The sequence below is a fragment of the Oncorhynchus keta genome, chromosome 1 (assembly GCF_023373465.1).
Source record: "Oncorhynchus keta strain PuntledgeMale-10-30-2019 chromosome 1, Oket_V2, whole genome shotgun sequence".
NCBI classification, from domain to species: Eukaryota; Metazoa; Chordata; class Actinopteri; order Salmoniformes; family Salmonidae; genus Oncorhynchus; species Oncorhynchus keta.
In genome coordinates, this window is record NC_068421.1 from 98,888,597 (window position 1) to 98,894,894 (window position 6,298).

The 6,298-nt window shown below is 35.5% G+C and overlaps 1 long non-coding RNA gene across 45 annotated transcripts; it reads left to right on the forward strand.

Annotated features, from left to right (window-relative positions):
* The first annotated feature begins 202 nt into the window (after window positions 1-202).
* Window positions 203-5,983, forward strand: LOC127908938 (uncharacterized). Of its 45 annotated transcripts, none has more exons than XR_008069183.1 (8): window positions 898-1,025; window positions 1,681-1,748; window positions 2,807-2,874; window positions 3,074-3,268; window positions 3,463-3,530; window positions 4,652-4,719; window positions 5,055-5,321; window positions 5,788-5,983. It is a non-coding gene; the product is annotated as an uncharacterized LOC127908938 (long non-coding RNA). The 45 variants fall into 45 exon arrangements; XR_008069192.1 differs by lacking the exon at window positions 4,652-4,719 and adding an exon at window positions 4,394-4,452 and having other exon boundaries at window positions 899-1,025; window positions 3,463-3,607; window positions 5,191-5,321; XR_008069152.1 differs by lacking the exon at window positions 4,652-4,719 and adding an exon at window positions 4,394-4,452 and having other exon boundaries at window positions 899-1,025; window positions 3,463-3,607; window positions 5,123-5,321; window positions 5,788-5,982.
* Window positions 5,984-6,298: the final 315 nt, after the last annotated feature.

Sequence of the window (6,298 nt, forward strand, 5' to 3'; positions counted from 1 at the left end):
GATCAATGTGGAGCTATATACAGGAAATACCAGATCAATGTGGAGCTATATACAGGGAGTACCAGATCAATGTGGAGCTATATACAGGGAGTACCAGTACCAGATCAATGTGGAGCTATATACAGGGAGTACCAGATCAATGTGGAGCTATATACAGGAAGTACCAGTACCAGATTGCAGTACCAGCAATCAGCATCAGGATAGATAATAATAAGGTATTTGAGGTAGATATGTACATGAAGGCAGGGTAAAGTGACATCAGGATAGATAATAATAAGGTATTTGAGGTAGATATGTACATGAAGGCAGGGTAAAGTGACTAGGCATCAGGATAGATAATAATAAGGTATTTGAGGTAGATATGTACATGAAGGCAGGGTAAAGTGACTAGACATCAGGATAGATAATAATAAGGTATTAGAGGTAGATATGTACATGAAGGCAGGGTAAAGACACTAGACATCAGGATAGATAATAATAAGGTATTTGAGGTAGATATGTACATGAAGGCAGGGTAAAGTGACTAGGCATCAGGATAGATAATAATAAGGTATTTGAGGTAGATATGTACATGAAGGCAGGGTAAAGAGACATCAGGATAGATAATAATAAGGTATTAGAGGTAGATATGTACATGAAGGCAGGGTAAAGAGACTAGACATCAGGATAGATAATAATAAGGTATTTGAGGTAGATATGTACATGAAGGCAGGGTAAAGAGACTAGACATCAGGATAGATAATAATAAGGTATTAGAGGTAGATATGTACATGAAGGCAGGGTAAAGTGACATCAGGATAGATAATAATAAGGTATTTGAGGTAGATATGTACATGAAGGCAGGGTAAAGTGACTAGACATCAGGATAGATAATAATAAGGTATTAGAGGTAGATATGTACATGAAGGCAGGGTAAAGTGACTAGACATCAGGATAGATAATAATAAGGTATTAGAGGTAGATATGTACATGAAGGCAGGGTAAAGTGACTAGACATCAGGATAGATAATAATAAGGTATTTGAGGTAGATATGTACATGAAGGCAGGGTAAAGTGACTAGACATCAGGATAGATAATAATAAGGTATTAGAGGTAGATATGTACATGAAGGCAGGGTAAAGTGACTAGACATCAGGATAGATAATAATAAGGTATTAGAGGTAGATATGTACATCAAGGCAGGGTAAAGAGACATCAGAATAGATAATAATAAGGTATTAGAGATAGATATGTACATGAAGGCAGGGTAAAGTGACATCAGGATAGATAATAATAAGGTATTTGAGGTAGATATGTACATGAAGGCAGGGTAAAGAGACTAGACATCAGGATAGATAATAATAAGGTATTAGAGGTAGATATGTACATGAAGGCAGGGTAAAGTGACTAGACATCAGGATAGATAATAATAAGGTATTAGAGGTAGATATGAACATGAAGGCAGGGTAAAGTGACATCAGGATAGATAATAATAAGGTATTAGAGGTAGATATGTACATGAAGGCAGGGTAAAGTGACATCAGGATAGATAATAATAAGGTATTAGAGGTAGATATGAACATGAAGGCAGGGTAAAGTGACTAGACATCAGGATAGATAATAATAAGGTATTAGAGATAGATATGTACATGAAGGCAGGGTAAAGTGACATCAGGATAGATAATAATAAGGTATTAGAGGTAGATATGAACATGAAGGCAGGGTAAAGTGACTAGACATCAGGATAGATAATAATAAGGTATTTGAGGTAGATATGAACATGAAGGCAGGGTAAAGAGACATCAGGATAGATAATAATAAGGTATTTGAGGTAGATATGAACATGAAGGCAGGGTAAAGAGACATCAGGATAGATAATAATAAGGTATTAGAGGTAGATATGTACATGAAGGCAGGGTAAAGTGACTAGACATCAGGATAGATAATAATAAGGTATTGGAGGTAGATATGTACATGAAGGCAGGGTAAAGAGACATCAGGATAGATAATAATAAGGTATTTGAGGTAGATATGTACATGAAGGCAGGGTAAAGTGACATCAGGATATATAATAATAAGGTATTTGAGGTAGATATGTACATGAAGGCAGGGTAAAGTGACTAGACATCAGGATAGATAATAATAAGGTATTAGAGGTAGATATGTACATGAAGGCAGGGTAAAGTGACTAGACATCAGGATAGATAATAATAAGGTATTTGAGGTAGATATGTACATGAAGGCAGGGTAAAGTGACTAGACATCAGGATAGATAATAATAAGGTATTAGAGGTAGATATGTACATGAAGGCAGGGTAAAGTGACTAGACATCAGGATAGATAATAATAAGGTATTTGAGGTAGATATGTACATGAAGGCAGGGTAAAGTGACTAGACATCAGGATAGATAATAATAAGGTATTAGAGGTAGATATGTACATGAAGGCAGGGTAAAGTGACATCAGGATAGATAATAATAAGGTATTTGAGGTAGATATGTACATGAAGGCAGGGTAAAGTGACTAGACATCAGGATAGATAATAATGAGGTATTTGAGGTAGATATGTACATGAAGGCAGGGTAAAGTGACTAGACATCAGGATAGATAATAATGAGGTATTTGAAGTAGATATGTACATGAAGGCAGGGTAAAGTGACTAGACATCAGGATAGATAATAATAAGGTATTTGAGGTAGATATGTACATGAAGGCAGGGTAAAGTGACATCAGGATAGATAATAATAAGGTATTTGAGGTAGATATGTACATGAAGGCAGGGTAAAGTGACTAGATATCAGGATAGATAATAATAATGTATTTGAGGTAGATATGAACATGAAGGCAGGGTAAAGTGACTAGACATCAGGATAGATAATAATAAGGTATTTGAGGTAGATATGTACATGAAGGCAGGGTAAAGTGACTAGACATCAGGATAGATAATAATAAGGTATTAGAGGTAGATATGTACATGAAGGCAGGGTAAAGTGACTAGACATCAGGATAGATAATAATAAGGTATTTGAGGTAGATATGAACATGAAGGCAGGGTAAAGTGACATCAGGATAGATAATAATAAGGTATTGGAGGTAGATATGTACATGAAGGCAGGGTAAAGTGACTAGACATCAGGATAGATAATAATAAGGTATTTGAGGTAGATATGAACATGAAGGCAGGGTAAAGTGACTAGACATCAGGATAGATAATAATAAGGTATTTGAGGTAGATATGTACATGAAGGCAGGGTAAAGTGACTAGACATCAGGATAGATAATAATAAGGTATTAGAGGTAGATATGTACATGAAGGCAGGGTAAAGTGACATCAGGATAGATAATAATAAGGTATTTGAGGTAGATATGTACATGAAGGCAGGGTAAAGTGACTAGACATCAGGATAGATAATAATAAGGTATTTGAGGTAGATATGTACATGAAGGCAGGGTAAAGTGACATCAGGATAGATAATAATAAGGTATTTGAGGTAGATATGTACATGAAGGCAGGGTAAAGTGACTAGACATCAGGATAGATAATAATAATGTATTTGAGGTAGATATGAACATGAAGGCAGGGTAAAGTGACTAGACATCAGGATAGATAATAATAAGGTATTTGAGGTAGATATGTACATGAAGGCAGGGTAAAGTGACATCAGGATAGATAATAATAAGGTATTTGAGGTAGATATGTACATGAAGGCAGGGTAAAGTGACTAGACATCAGGATAGATAATAATAAGGTATTAGAGGTAGATATGAACATGAAGGCAGGGTAAAGTGACATCAGGATAGATAATAATAAGGTATTTGAGGTAGATATGAACATGAAGGCAGGGTAAAGTGACATCAGGATAGATAATAATAAGGTATTTGAGGTAGATATGTACATGAAGGCAGGGTAAAGTGACATCAGGATAGATAATAATAAGGTATTTGAGGTAGATATGTACATGAAGGCAGGGTAAAGTGACTAGACATCAGGATAGATAATAATAAGGTATTTGAGGTAGATATGTACATGAAGGCAGGGTAAAGTGACATCAGGATAGATAATAATAAGGTATTTGAGGTAGATATGTACATGAAGGCAGGGTAAAGTGACTAGACATCAGGATAGATGATAATAAGGTATTTGAGGTAGATATGAACATGAAGGCAGGGTAAAGTGACTAGACATCAGGATAGATAATAATGAGGTATTTGAGGTAGATATGTACATGAAGGCAGGGTAAAGTGACTAGACATCAGGATAGATAATAATAAGGTATTTGAGGTAGATATGTACATGAAGGCAGGGTAAAGTGACATCAGGATAGATAATAATAAGGTATTAGAGGTAGATATGTACATGAAGGCAGGGTAAAGTGACTAGATATCAGGATAGATAATAATAATGTATTTGAGGTAGATATGAACATGAAGGCAGGGTAAAGTGACTAGACATCAGGATAGATAATAATAAGGTATTTGAGGTAGATATGTACATGAAGGCAGGGTAAAGTGACTGGGCATCAGGATAGATAATAATAAGGTATTTGAGGTAGATATGTACATGAAGGCAGGGTAAAGTGACTGGGCATCAGGATAGATAATAATAAGGTATTAGAGGTAGATATGTACATGAAGGCAGGGTAAAGTGACATCAGGATAGATAATAATAAGGTATTTGAGGTAGATATGTACATGAAGGCAGGGTAAAGTGACTAGTCATCAGGATAGATAATAATAAGGTATTAGAGGTAGATATGTACATGAAGGCAGGGTAAAGTGACTAGACATCAGGATAGATAATAATAAGGTATTAGAGGTAGATATGTACATGAAGGCAGGGTAAAGTGACTAGGCATCAGGATAGATAATAATAAGGTATTAGAGGTAGATATGTACATGAAGGCAGGGTAAAGTGACTAGGCATCAGGATAGATAATAATAAGGTATTTGAGGTAGATATGTACATGAAGGCAGGGTAAAGAGACATCAGGATAGATAATAATAAGGTATTAGAGGTAGATATATACATGAAGGCAGGGTAAAGTGACTAGACATCAGGATAGATAATAATAAGGTATTTGAGGTAGATATGTACATGAAGGCAGGGTAAAGTGACTAGACATCAGGATAGATAATAATAAGGTATTTGAGGTAGATATGTACATGAAGGCAGGGTAAAGTGACTAGACATCAGGATAGATAATAATAAGGTATTTGAGGTAGATATGTACATGAAGGCAGGGTAAAGTGACTAGACATCAGGATAGATAATAATAAGGTATTTGAGGTAGATATGAACATGAAGGCAGGGTAAAGTGACATCAGGATAGATAATAATAAGGTATTTGAGGTAGATATGTACATAAAGGCAGGGTAAAGAGACATCAGGATAGATAATAATAAGGTATTAGAGGTAGATATGTACATGAAGGCAGGGTAAAGAGACTAGACATCAGGATAGATAATAATAAGGTATTTGAGGTAGATATGTACATGAAGGCAGGGTAAAGTGACTAGACATCAGGATAGATAATAATAAGGTATTAGAGGTAGATATGTACATGAAGGCAGGGTAAAGAGACATCAGGATAGATAATAATAAGGTATTTGAGGTAGATATGTACATGAAGGCAGGGTAAAGTGACTAGACATCAGGATAGATAATAATAAGGTATTAGAGGTAGATATGTACATGAAGGCAGGGTAAAGTGACTAGACATCAGGATAGATAATAATAAGGTATTTGAGGTAGATATGTACATGAAGGCAGGGTAAAGTGACTAGACATCAGGATAGATAATAATAAGGTATTTGAGGTAGATATGTACATGAAGGCAGGGTAAAGTGACTAGACATCAGGATAGATAATAATAAGGTATTTGAGGTAGATATGAACATGAAGGCAGGGTAAAGTGACATCAGGATAGATAATAATAAGGTATTTGAGGTAGATATGTACATAAAGGCAGGGTAAAGAGACATCAGGATAGATAATAATAAGGTATTAGAGGTAGATATGTACATGAAGGCAGGGTAAAGAGACTAGACATCAGGATAGATAATAATAAGGTATTAGAGGTAGATATGTACATGAAGGCAGGGTAAAGTGACTAGACATCAGGATAGATAATAATGAGGTATTAGAGGTAGATATGTACATGAAGGTAAAGTGACTAGACATCAGGATAGATAATAATATGAGTAAAATAAAGAACAGAGTAGCAGGAAATGATGAGTGTAAAAGTGTGTGTGCGAATGTCAACAATAGTGTACAGTACTATATAGGGAATAGGGTGTGCGATTTTGGGACACAGACCC